Source organism: Dipodomys ordii, unplaced genomic scaffold (genome assembly GCF_000151885.1).
Source record: "Dipodomys ordii isolate 6190 unplaced genomic scaffold, Dord_2.0 Scaffold1, whole genome shotgun sequence".
NCBI lineage: Eukaryota > Metazoa > Chordata > Mammalia > Rodentia > Heteromyidae > Dipodomys > Dipodomys ordii.
Genome location: NW_012267217.1, coordinates 58,771,406 through 58,784,854, shown reverse-complemented (window position 1 = coordinate 58,784,854; position 13,449 = coordinate 58,771,406).

Below are 13,449 nucleotides of genomic sequence, written 5' to 3'. Positions count from 1 at the left end.
AAGTTGGATGACTAATACCAGTGTCAGGGAGAAATATTTTCAATGGGAATTATTTGTTTGGATCACTATGGTAAAGAAATGTGTTCAATGACTGGACAATTAAATAGTTGAAATGTTCTGTAAGCATTTCTAGAGTGGCTATTCACGATGGCTAGTCCTCTCGTGGGGGCAATGCTACTGAGTCCTCATTACTGAGGGAAGAATGTCTTGATTAATGTCTTTCACTTTCCTTTGTTCTCTCTCCTGGGTCTTTTGGCCATGACTTCATGGGAACTCCACGGTTGCTTGGTAGAAATATTTGTACAGTTAGGCCAACTCATATATTCTTTTTCAAACAGATAGTTGTTTGCTGTCTTCTTTATTCTGACCTCTTGACTCTAATCAGTGATTTTTTTTTACAGATTCAATGAGACAAAGTTAAATATTTGTAATTAAGAAAAGACTCTTATGTGAAGCAAAAGTTGTTAAGAACTGTGATGTTTGCTTCCTGCATAGGCTGCAGGTATACTATCCATACCCTAGTTTCTGTTGTGATTTTTAGTGAAAGTCAATGAAAGCCTTATACTCAAGTGGCGATAAGATAATTGAAAATGTATATATATATATATATATATATATATATATATATATATAGGAGTTACTGAATAATTATAGACTTTGATTTGCTCAAAAGCAGTTAGACTATGATAAATGTTTTGGGTTTTTTTTCTTGACTCAAATAATCAATTTGATCTGTTTGTATTTCTCCAAACATCATAATATTATACAATTTATAGACTAGAAATTTTTAGAAAGTTTGTCACTGACAATTTCAGCAAAAATAATTGTAGTTACAACTCAAAGACCCTCATCCAAGCCCTTATTTGAACCATTATCTGCTTTAATCTTTTTGGTAGGTACTGTCACATCGATATGAATAAAATAAGGCAAATATCCTCAAACGCTAAGTGTGTTTGCAGATAGGCCTTTATTCTTTAACATGAGATGGGGTAAGAAGAGAGCCTTCAAGCTAGAGAAGGTGAGACTTGATTTGTGATCTAGAGAAGAGTAATACAGAACAAGAGCAGTAGGGAGGAAGGGTTTCCTATCTCAAACCTACAGTAAAATGAAGGCAAGAGCCATCATGTTATTTGAAGAGCTGAGAGACTTAGTATGCCCAAATGAAAGATTCATAAGAAGGAGAAGGACGATTCAACTTACAGGGCAAGTCTAGACCATTTCATGCCCTGAGAACTTACCTAGAATGTCAGAACTAGACCAGGAAATCTGTGAGGCAACAGTGGAGGACTCATAGTTCCTACATGATCGGATGTACAATTTGGAAATATGATGCAACATAGAAAAAACAACCATTGATTATCCTGTAAGCAAGACTAGAGAGAAGTCTGTACTAGTCCAGGTGGATTTTAATGAGGGCCTCATAGAGTAGGATGGATAAAGAGATGGGAAAGGTTGAATCCTTTTAATTTGGTGAACCTTTTATAAGAGGTAGAGGAGAATGGTCAAGATGTATTATCTGAGCTGTTCTGATGCTTTTAGATAGGTAATTGGTAATGGAGGTGCGATCTTTAACAAAAATAGAGCAAGAGGAGAAAAGTAGGCCTGATCGGGAACATGTATACATTACTGTTTAAAATTCAAGACAATAGTTTGGGATCAAGACATGGATTTGAGCGTATTTTCTGGTGTCAAAGATTACCCTCAAGCTAGACAAAAAAGAAAGAATTGTTTGCAACATTAGATGATCTCTACCACAGCACATTACATTTCAAGTGGGCATTCCCCTTGGGTCTTATGTCTTATTTAGTGCGTTTGGTATCAGCTATATTTTGTTCAGAATGAAAGCCCCAAGAAATGATGACAACTATGCTTGTGTGGTCTTTGTGTAGACACACTTCATTGACCAGTCATAGACAAGGTTGTAAGTAAGAGAACTTGGGCCATTTGTCTTAACTGATATCATAATTAGCACCAGAAGCAGCTCACGTGCAACATTAATAATTGTGAGGTACATGTAAGACAAAAAGCAGGGAATTATTCACTATTATATAGACAAGGTGAAGCAGTCTTTGAATTGGGGAAGACCCATGGGATCGCCATGAAATGTGTGCCTTTCTTCTTTTCCTGTCAAGAAAATTGTTGTGAAGAACAAGGTTTCCTGTTTGTCTCTAATGGCCGTAACTTTGGCATCCACCAACGCCTGGACAGATGCCCCATTGCCTAGTACTCCCATCCAGTGACCAGGCGTAGTGACGAGTAGATCCAGAACACATGAGGTCCTGTCACGGTCATTCTCTGCACAAGGGCTTCCTGTTAGCTGCTTCAAGATTTTTCACAACTGCTCTCTGGTTGGAGGCTCTTCCTTTCGAATTATCTTTCCACATTTCTTGCACAGATTTCAGACCAAGGGGTCTGAAAATTTTATTTATTCCCTCTTCCTTTATATTTGTTCTTCATATAGTATGCCTTCCCATGAAACCTCTAAACTCATAGTTTCTATCTCCACACCAAATTCTTGGAGAAGCAGAACTGGCATACATGGTTCTTCATTCCACTGACAGAAGTTTCTACATGAGAAGCCCTGCCTTACTCGCCCAGTCCCAGGAGTCACGCTCATCCTTACCTGTACACTCAAAGTGTTTTCCACTGTTTTCTCCTGGCAAGAGGCTTTCTCCACAGATTGGCTGAAAGCACTCATTTGTGAAATTCATCGAAAGAGACAGAGTAAACAAAATGGGTATAAGCAAACAAAATGTTTAAGCAAATAGTCACGCAAATTTTCTAAGGCAACAATTATCTAATTAAGGTGTGTAAGAAGGAAAAGCTGAGGCCAAATCCTTGAGGAGCATTAGCATGGAACAAATGGAAAATGACAACTAAGAAGAAATAAAGTATTAATGGTAGGGATAGATGAGAGACCTGTCACAGGAGCTCTTGGATGAAAGAGATTTAAGAGGGAAAGATCAGTCAGTGGCACCAACTAGCAAACAAGGGGACAGATTCTTCCAATCTGGAAGCTTCCAGTGGCCACATAGGGACAGTGGTAGCCATGTGAAAGATAATCTATGCCTTAATAGATAAGAATTATGGTAGAGGAGAGCATGATGTGGGTCTTTATTTTAGGAACATTTGTTACTTTGTCAAGGAAATAAAGGGATAGGCTACAGGAGGAAATGGGAAGTTGGAGATAATTTTGATTTTAAACAACAAATCCTCAAAGAAACAACTGCCCAATGTATAAGTGGGTTAAAGACTTACAGAGAAACTTCTCTGAAGAGGAAAGAAGGATGGCCAATAGACACATGAAGAAATGCTCAACCTCTCTAACCATAGAAGAAATGCAGATCAAAGCAGCATTGAGATACCACCTCACCCCAGTTAGAATGGCTATAATCAAGAACTCTAATAACAGATGCTGGAGGGGATGTGGACAGAAGGGAACCCTACTGCATTGTTGGTGGGAGTGTAAACTTGTTCAACCACTTTGGAAAGTAGTATGGAGTTATTCCTCAAAAGACTCCAAATAGAGCTCTCCTATGACCCAGCAATCCCACTTTTGTGCATTTACCCGTATGATTGCAAACAAGACCATACTAAAGCTACCAGCACAACTATCTATGTTTATTGCAGCATTATTTACCATAGCTAAGATATGGAACCAACCCAGATGCCCTTCAGTAGATGAATGGATCAAGAAAATGTGATATATATATATATATATATATATATATATATACATATACATACATACATACATACACACACACACACACACACACACACACACACAATGGAATTCAATGCCTCCATCAGAAAGAATAGCATTGCCCCATTTGTTAGGAAATGGAAAGACTTGGAAAAAATTGTATTAAGTGAAGAAAGACAGGCCCAAAGAAACATAGGTCCCATGGTTTCCCTTATTTGCAATAACTAGTATATGAGACAAGCAGAAAAGCTCAGATAAGCTGATGTTTGGGGAATGAACCCCAAGACAAGGACTCAAATGTTTTTTCTTTCATGTGATTGTTTCTAACACATTTATAAGATTATTTCTTTGTTGCTTTGTATGTCCCTCCCCCACAGTATAACCCCTGCTTTCACTGTATTTGATGTTGTTATAATTTGTGGAGGGGAAGGGAAAAACAAATCATTTAACTAGGGATACAGGTGGACCCATTGCAACAATGAGATGTACAAGTTGTTATGTCGAAAAATGAACTTTACAACTTTGGCTGGGGGGGGCGGGGAGCTGGGTGGGGGGTGGGGGGGGGGAGGTGGGAAGGGATGAGAAGGGGAAGGAGGAGGCAAAAATGCTTGATAAGAAATGTACTCATTATCTTGCCCATGTACATAGATGAGAGTTTTTTTTTTTATTCCAACTCGACTAGCTGAGTGGTTTTAAATCCATTCTTTTGCCATTGTGTATCTAAGTTTCACCATCTGTCATATAGTGAGAAGGTTAGTTTCCTTTCTTTGGGTGATATTGTGTGGTTACATGAGTTGGTATACATGAAGCACTCCGAAGAATGTCTGGAACGTCATAAAGCTTATGTAAGAACTTGCTTGTGAAATTTTGTGTGTGAAACTAGTTCATCCTGAAAGTAGAAGAGAAAGATCTCATAGAAAGGCAAAGTCGACGTACTAACAGAAGAAAATGGCAAATGGAGTCATTTTTTAAAGCAATTGCCTTAGCCAGGCGACAGTGGCTCACACTTATAATCCTACCTACTCAGGGGGCTGAGACCTGAGGATGACGGTTCAAAGCCAGCCTCTTATTTCCAATAAACCACTCAGAAAACTGGAAGTGGTGCTGTGGTTCAAGTGGTCGAGCTCTATCCTTGAGCTGAAGAGCTAAGGGAGTGCCCAGGCAAAGAGTTCAAGCCACATGACTGACAAAAAGAAAAATAAAATAATTGTCTTATAATTTCCATGCTCCATATATTCATTTTTATCCTAGCTAACTAAGTCCAACACTTTCATGAATTAACTAGATGACAATGACTTGAAAGTTTGAGGAAAGAGCTGAAATTTATAATTGCTTTCAAGCATAATGGGGAAAACAGTGAACTGGGCCTAAATAGAAATAAATCACCAGTAAATTAGTTTGGATGTTAGTACTTCATACTGGTTATTATTTTCAAAATCAATGATTGATATTGTTTGGTAATGGTAATTCGTTGGAAACAGTTCAAGTGAAGAAACCAAGTTAGGTAGTGAATTTCTCTATACCTGAGATACACCAGGACTTGTCTGGTGGAAAAAACAAGGAAGCAAAAGAGTTTAGGGAAATGTCAAAAACATGTTTAAAAGATAGAGTTGGAGAAATGGGCCCCAGAGGGAAGGAGATAAGTAAGGTTCAAAGGGCAAAGACATTGGGGAAGAATGAATGGGGATGAGAGTCAGAAAATCTCTCTGAGGGTAAAAAACAGAGCAAGTTGGAGAAACAATAGTGTGTAAGGCTGTAACAATTTAAGTAACAATACAGGAAACTTCATAGAACATCACTAAATATTACTAAAAGTACTGAAATGGAGAAGGTCAAGGAAGAGACTGAGTAGATGAGTCTCAAAAATGAACATCAACGCCCTCTAAGATAATGGCAGAAATGTTTCCCTTCTCATCGAAGACTGTAAGTTATTAGTGAATATGGAGAAGAGACCAAAATGAGTAGATAACATTGAGGGCAAGTGCCTAGATTCTAAATGTGGTACTTTTGTATTAGGGTACAGGACTTGCACACTGTACATGCTAGGTAGTGTTATTTTGCACTCTTTCTTTCCACTTCCTAGCTTTATAGAAATGTGGAGTGCAAAGCACATGGTATCTATTTGAGTGGAATGAAAGCCATTCATTCAACAGAATGAGTTTGCTAAGCATCTACTTTGTGCCTAACAATGTTTTAGGTGCTAAGAATTGAGTGATGAGCAAAAGTTTAAAAAAATTCTGTTAGTGGAGACAGGAATTACATTTCTCAACCAAAATGTATGGTTTGCAAAGATGAATGTTAGAGAGAAAAAAGAAGGCATGGTGGAGAGATAGAATGTGTTAGTTGGAGAAGCTGCTGTGTAGGTTTGTTAATTTCCTAAGGTATTTAGGGGTATCCTCATGAGAAGGAGAAAATAAAGTGAGAAAATGTCCTTAAAAAGGAATGGCTGTGGAAATGTGGACCAGGAATTAAAGGAGTTCACTCCTGACATTTGTTTCCTTGGAAAAATTCTGTGCCGAGATGAATCTTATGGCAAAGGAGTTGAGTTGTGGGTTTGAACTGTTGTCAATAAAGCCAATTAAAACATCTGTTTTCACCTCCCAGCTAACGATCTAGCAATGTGCTTTTAATTTGCATATTATTTTTGGTCACACTTTACCCAGCCACTGTCTGCTGCAGTGGTTGGATGGAAAATGTTGCTTAGAGTCTATCAACATTTTCCCATTAAGTTTATGAATTTTGTGAACTGATACCTAGCTTCAACTTTTGTTATTATTCATGGAAAAAAGAATCACATAACTTCAAAACCAGATGCAAAAATCACTGAAGGGCCCAGAAGACATTGAACTTCCATATTTGAAGAACTCAGACAGAAAGGGAATTTCAGTTATAGAATGGAGCTCCAAATTATGTTCTTAAATAAACTTAAAGGGAGTTAGCAGAGTACTTGAACATTTTCTTCTTCCATTTTTCTTTCCTTTGGAAAGAACAAATACATTCATCGGCCACTAAGGTGATCCAAAAAAAAATCATAAGTATCTCGCAATTTAAAGATTCCATTAGAACTCAGAATACTATAAAAGAGAGCTGACCTTTAAATAGTGACATTTGTTTAAGATAACATAAAGACTCACCATTGATACCCTTGATGAATGAAAAGTAGACCATTTTCCCTCAAGCGCTGGGATTGTGGAATACTAACTGAGCAGATACCATTTGCTCTTAGGAGGGGAGTTAGATTTTCTTATATATAATTCAGTGAACACTTTGGAAAGTTGCATTAAAATGGCTGGAGGACAAAAGAAACATCTGGGAACACAGTCCTTAGGACTTATTGATGGAGTAAATTATCTGCCTGCTTTGGAAATCCTGCCCACAAATATTTTCTCATTGGCCTTAGCTTAGGCCTTTTTCTATTATGGAATTCCACCATTAGCAATTCATTTACTTTCATGGAAAACTTTGCTAGAATAGGGCCAGAACTCATTTTACCCCTTTCTTTACCTTTTTAAAAAATCAATTCCCCATTAAATGTCAGAGTGTTTCAGTTCTGAAACTTGCATGGTGAGTGTCTCTGCTCTCTTTACTGTACATGGCTTTTATTATTGAAGTTTGGAATCACCTTTGCACTGTTACTTTCATTTACTGCTTTATACTTTCTCAACCAACTGTTTCTCAAATCATCATAATAATACCACTAGGTGCTATTTACAAGAGACTTAGACACGGACCAGAGGCTAAAACAATAACATGAAAACATGATTTTATTTGAGAAGCAAACCAAGGACATGTTAAATTTGATGTTACTCAAGATCATGGTTTATGAGTGGGACAAATGTGATCTAGCCTTGGTCTGTGTCCTTTGTTTGATCACAATCGAATTTCCCACTTACATGTATCATGAAAACTTCAAAACCAACACATCCAACCACTCACTGGATACCCTACACATCTACCTCTAGATTCTATGTAATGGTCCTGTTATCTACTGTACAGCTTACTATTCTATTTCTAGTCTTTATTTCCTATAATCAGCCCAGTCAATTATTCATAAAGACCTCTTAAATAGTTACTTGCTAAATACTATTTGTCTGCTTGTACCTTTCAATGACTTTCTATTTCCTGTTGGAATAGTTCCTACCCCATTTTCATGGAACATAGTGCTCTCAACACTGTCCTAGTTTGCCTTCGGACTGCATCTCTCAGTACCTTTCTGCTCACACTATTGTCCATCTCTGTGAATGGAATGCTGTTTTATCATTCCAAGCTGCATTTGCACGTATAGTCCTCTAGTGCTCCTTCCCATGTCTTAGTTCAGAATATTCTCTGCTTGGCACCAAAGGAAAGTGATCATCTGATTGCCAAAGTACTCAGGACATTTTATGCATTTTGTTTGTTTGTTTGCAGCAGGGTCTGCTGTACAGCTCTATTGGCCTTTAATTCGTGGTTTTCCTTCCTCTGCTGTCTCAGTATTGGGATTACAGGTATGTACCTGGCAACACATCATTAATGGGATGTAAAAATCAGCATTTTTATTGGGCTAAACCATAAATATTGCTGTTTGTATAAATCAGAAATGGTTGAACAGCTGCACCTTTCTGTTATCTGATGTGTTGTTACTGTAACTTTTGTGCTGACATATACTTTTCATCATGAGTTAAGGTTAGACATCATCACACATTACATCTTGTGCCCTCATGACTGAGGAAAATCCTTGACTCAAAATAGGTGCATGAACTCCGTGAGTGGCAAAACAAATCAGAGGAAACTGTGAGAATATGATTAACTTTAAATATTTAAATGTGATATTCACATTTAATTATCAAATTCTTTTCCTTATGTAATTATAAAACTTTGCTGGGTTTGCATAAAGTATAATCTCTGATTTAAAGGAAGGCACAATATTTTCATGTAAGGATTCAATCCACATTGAATGTTCTCTACACAGTTATTGTTGACATTTTGTTCATAGAGACAGTTATTAGAGCTTATAGAGACTGGTAAAGGAAAAGGAAAGAGAGATGGGTGAGGTGTTACTTCCCTGGTGTTCATGCCTAAGGGCTTAAAAGAAAAGTCTGGCTATCTGGCACCCTCAGTTCATAGGCAACAGAATACCTGGGTTTGGCTAAGTAGAAAAGGACCAGCTTTAATTGTCTGAGGAAAGTTCTGATGTCACCTTTCAAAAAAGCTTCTAAAAATGTTCTTTGAATCATGTCTCCCCATTAGCAATTCCTGTTGTTCTGACTCTGGTCTTGAGTTACCCTGGCCACTGCTTCAGAGACTGTTGATTTTTATCTCTCTTGAGAACTTAGGAGCCCTTGTAGTAAAATCAAACTGGGTGGGTTTTTTCTTTTTGTGGCAAGTTTTTTCAGCATCAAGCTTCTGAGATGTCTGAATTTGGAAATGGACTTTAGCCTCCATACTTGAGCCTTGAATCCAACTTCTCCAGGACTATGAAAAGCATACTCAATAAGAGTTTTCATTTTCAGTTGCATTTTCTTTCAACTAATGATTTTTTTAACCTGCACACATATGCTCACTGCACTCTCCCACGTAAGAGAGAGAAAAGAAAAAGTCCAGTGTGTCTGGAAATTGATCATCTCTCTATAATACCCAGTTCAGTGCTTTATCCGCCATGTAAATAAGGATTAGAGACAAGTTTTCATGGATTTTAATATCTGTGAAAAATTTTAATAAAGAGTGGCTCCTTAGGGAAGCAGAATCAGAGGCCTGTATGGAGGAACTGAGCTTCAGAGAACCTGGTACTAAAGAAAGGAAAGAGTAATGGCTGTGGACTCAAGGTCACCGTAACCAGCTATGAATAGCTAGAGAAGGCTCAGAGTTCATATGAGATGACAAGGAGAAGAAAAGTTCAGTAAGTCCAGGGTTTGCATCTTTTTCTCATAAGGGTTTAAAATATAAGCTCATTGAGAGATTGAATATTAAGGTGTCTCAACTAAATCCTGAAAGAATGTTCAGCCTGCCAGGATTATTAGGGGAAAGAATTGATTAGACCTCCTTTTTGGACAGATGATGAGAAGGACAGGTTAATGAGAATTCTGGACATGTGATTCAGGAGCTCACACGGAGATCAGGTTTTCACAGTATGTAAACCAATAAACATAAATTTCAGGGTGACCTGAAAAGAAAGAAAGGATGGAAGAAAGACATGAATTCTCTAATTAGAATGGAAAAGAGAGAAGTCTATGGGACAAATATGCCTGAAAGGTATCAGCTTAACCCAAGTAAATTCAGTCTGAACATATGATAGGATTTCAGCAATTCTTTTGTATAAGAATGATCTCTGATAGAGGGAGCTGATGGCTCATTCCTGTAATCTTAGCTACTCAGAAGGCTGAGATCTGGGAATCATAGTTCCAAGCCAGCCCAGGAAGACAAGTCCAAGAAACTCTTATTTCCAATAAGAAACCCCCTGGAAATGGAAGTGTGGCTCAAATGGCAGTGTGCCATATGCCAGCATGACATGTAGTATGGGTTAACTGCTCCCACGTTGTATTGCATAGTCAGATTTTATTTTGAGTAAGACAAATTTGGCAATTTTCTAACCTATATGTCAGAAGGAACTCTGTGTATATATATAGGAAAAGATAAACCCCATTATACCTTGACAAAATGTCTATTTTTATTTTGTAATATAAAGGAAGCTTTGTGCTCTCAGGATCTATTGAGTTCTTGGTATGGATACTATTTCACATTTTGTAAACTTAAAACTTTATGATCAGGAACCTGCAATAGATTAGGAAGTTGTTCACCCTGGAAAAATAATTTGAACAGCCCTGCAACTTGTTTTCCATTCTGATTCTTTGGAATAAAAAGTTAACTTTTAATATTCTGTTTATTTATGATTTTGTTCCTGTTCCTGATGACCCACTTCCATATTTTATTTGGGGGATAAGTGGCTTTTGGTAAATAGTATATTTCTTCTAAAGTAGGATAGAAATGTCTTTTAAATATTTATATGTGTGCTTGATCCAGCCAGTTCATAGGTGCACATTTCTCCCTGTGATTAATAACAGATTTTACTTATTACTATGCACTAATACACATACACACACTCTTAGATCACATAGATAAGGAGTGATTCCAAAATAATAAGCCAAGATCATAAGTCACACTTGAAATTTTTAATCCTTAAGTCCTAAACCTTTCTCTGTTGTTAAAATTGTGAAATAACTATTAATGGCTTTCAAAATCTACCTAAAATTCTAAGAAGCATTTGAGCATGTGTATAAATGTTAGTGGCATGAAGAATTATATACATTTAAAAAATAATATTGATTGCTTTTTTCTGTCCCATGGCTAGTGGTATCTGACATTTCACTAATAGTGTTTTATTTAATTTAGAAAGTTCATTGTGCACCTTACTGGGTACATACAACAGCATGTTCTAAGATTTTCAGGAAACTTGGTTGAGCAAATAAAACGTTAGAGATAAACAAGTTGGGAGAGGCATGTACACATCTCAGTGGCAAAGAACCATCTCGACTTGAATGGGAATTGTATGGTGAGGATGGAAGGAAGAACATCCTTTTAACCATGTGGGAATAAAATTATGAATTAGGAAAGACATGTTGAAGGTGAGGTTTTGAGGGGTGGGTAAGATGCTGATAGTTTGTAGAAAGCAAAGGATACTAAAGATAGCAAGGTAAATGAAGTTATTCAAATATAGAAGTAGGGAAGAACCAAATATTGTAATTACATTGTAGTTGGGGCAAGGTTGTTGGCCGACTTGATTCTGTTGCTTAAGGGTTTGGATTTCATTTTATATAAAAATTGTAATGCTGAAAGTGTTTGAAAAGGTTATGTGGCAAGCCTTACCTTTATAGCTTTCATGTGTTGTATATGACATATAGAATTCCTCTCAAGGGATGATGGGAAGTAGACCTCAGAAAAATTACCACCTGATGGTAAATAGTAAATGATCACCTTCTTCCCCTTCCTGTGTTGACCATGAATGGTCATTCCTACAAAAAAAGTCATATTCAAAGTCTCAGGGTGATGATGGCTCTTCCAGATGAACCAGTGAACCATTGCAAACTACCTGCTTGGGAAACATAACCTAGACAAGTCTAGGTTTTCCAGATTATGGACTACTTGTGAGGCGATATTTTCCTTGAGACAAAGATTAAAATTATTGAACAGTATTGCACTTTTCAAAAAATTGGGGGAAATCAAGTGGCGCTGTGGCTCAATTGGTAGAGCACCAGCCTTGACCTGAAGAGCTGAGGGACAGAGCCCAGGCCCAGAGTTCAAGCCCCATGACTGACAAAAAAAATTGGGGAAAATCTTCCAAATTTGAGACAATTATTTAAAAAATGTTATTGTTAGCTGAGGTATTTGTAGCAAAAGAAGGTTAACATTCTTTGCATCTTCTTGAGCTAACTCACTTAAATGCTAAGTGTGTGTGCGTGCGTGTGTGTGTGTGTGTATGTGTGTGTGTGTGTGTGTGTGTTAGGTGGTGCTTTCTATATAATAAACTGAGATTGAGAGGTCAAAACAAGTTGCCCAAAGTCACAAAGCAGAAGGAGGTGAACTGAGTTTTAGTAGCTTCTGAGCCTATTAACAGGAGTCAGTAAATTGCAGGTCTTGGAATTATCGCCTTTCCTCTCTTTGCCTTCTGGATACACTCTGTGCTTGTTCACAGGTTCAATTCCCTAAAACACAATTTTGATCATGTTATTCTTTAAACTTGTTTTATTCTGAGTACCGAAAATTAAAATTCAAAATCTTTGTCATGGTACTAGGCATTCTCTATAAGTTGTATTTCTTACTTCCAAAGTGATTCATTACTATTTCCTTAAGTGTTATGTTCTTTAGAGATGAACTGGCTTACATCTGAGGTCATCTATTGAAACAGTATCTCTGGAGTCATTTCCATAATGAATTGAGTATTGTACTTGGGCAACTATGACACAAGAGAGAGGACTAGGGATAATGGAAAGGAGGAAGGTGTCTGAATGCTTCTATGAAGTTCTAGTCAGTTGTGTTCATGGGAAAATGTTTACCAGCTGGATAGTTACATTTCTTAACAAAGAAGATGCAGTGTTTGGATTTGTATGTGAAAATTCATGGATGGTTAAGTATTGTTAACTGGCAGAAATTAAGATAAGCAAAATGTATATATGGGTCAGGTCTGGTCTATATGATACCATTTTGGGATTTATTGGATCAATCCTTAATATGATTTATGTTGTCTTCCATAACTATATGTTGCAGATTGCATTTTTAAATCATAACTGACTGCAATTGACCACATGAAATATCATAACATTTATTCAATATCACATAGTTGAATGAATGAAATGATGTAACTCAATGTATTTTGGTTAAATGATTTATGTATTTATTGTACATAAAATAGCTAAAATTGTTTTCTTCAAACATGGAATTACTGCTATCTTACTTTAGAAATAATGTCTTATGTATAGAGGAAAACAATTTACTCTCTGAAGTTTAGAAGAACATCACAAAAAAGTGCATGTAGTTAAGTTGGTATCTTAAAACCTTTTTCCCTTCAGGACTTTTATTGTGAGGTTAGGTATAAAAATAATAAGTATAATTGCTTTAAAGTTGTTGAAGAAGAAAATTGTCTAAAAAAATGCACGGGAAATATAATGGACTTTATTTCACTCTGCTTCAGACTGATTATGCAAGTGTAGTGGATGTTAGGTTTACCTTAATAACGATGCTAAGTTCTCAAGTTTTCTGGAGTGAAGGAAATT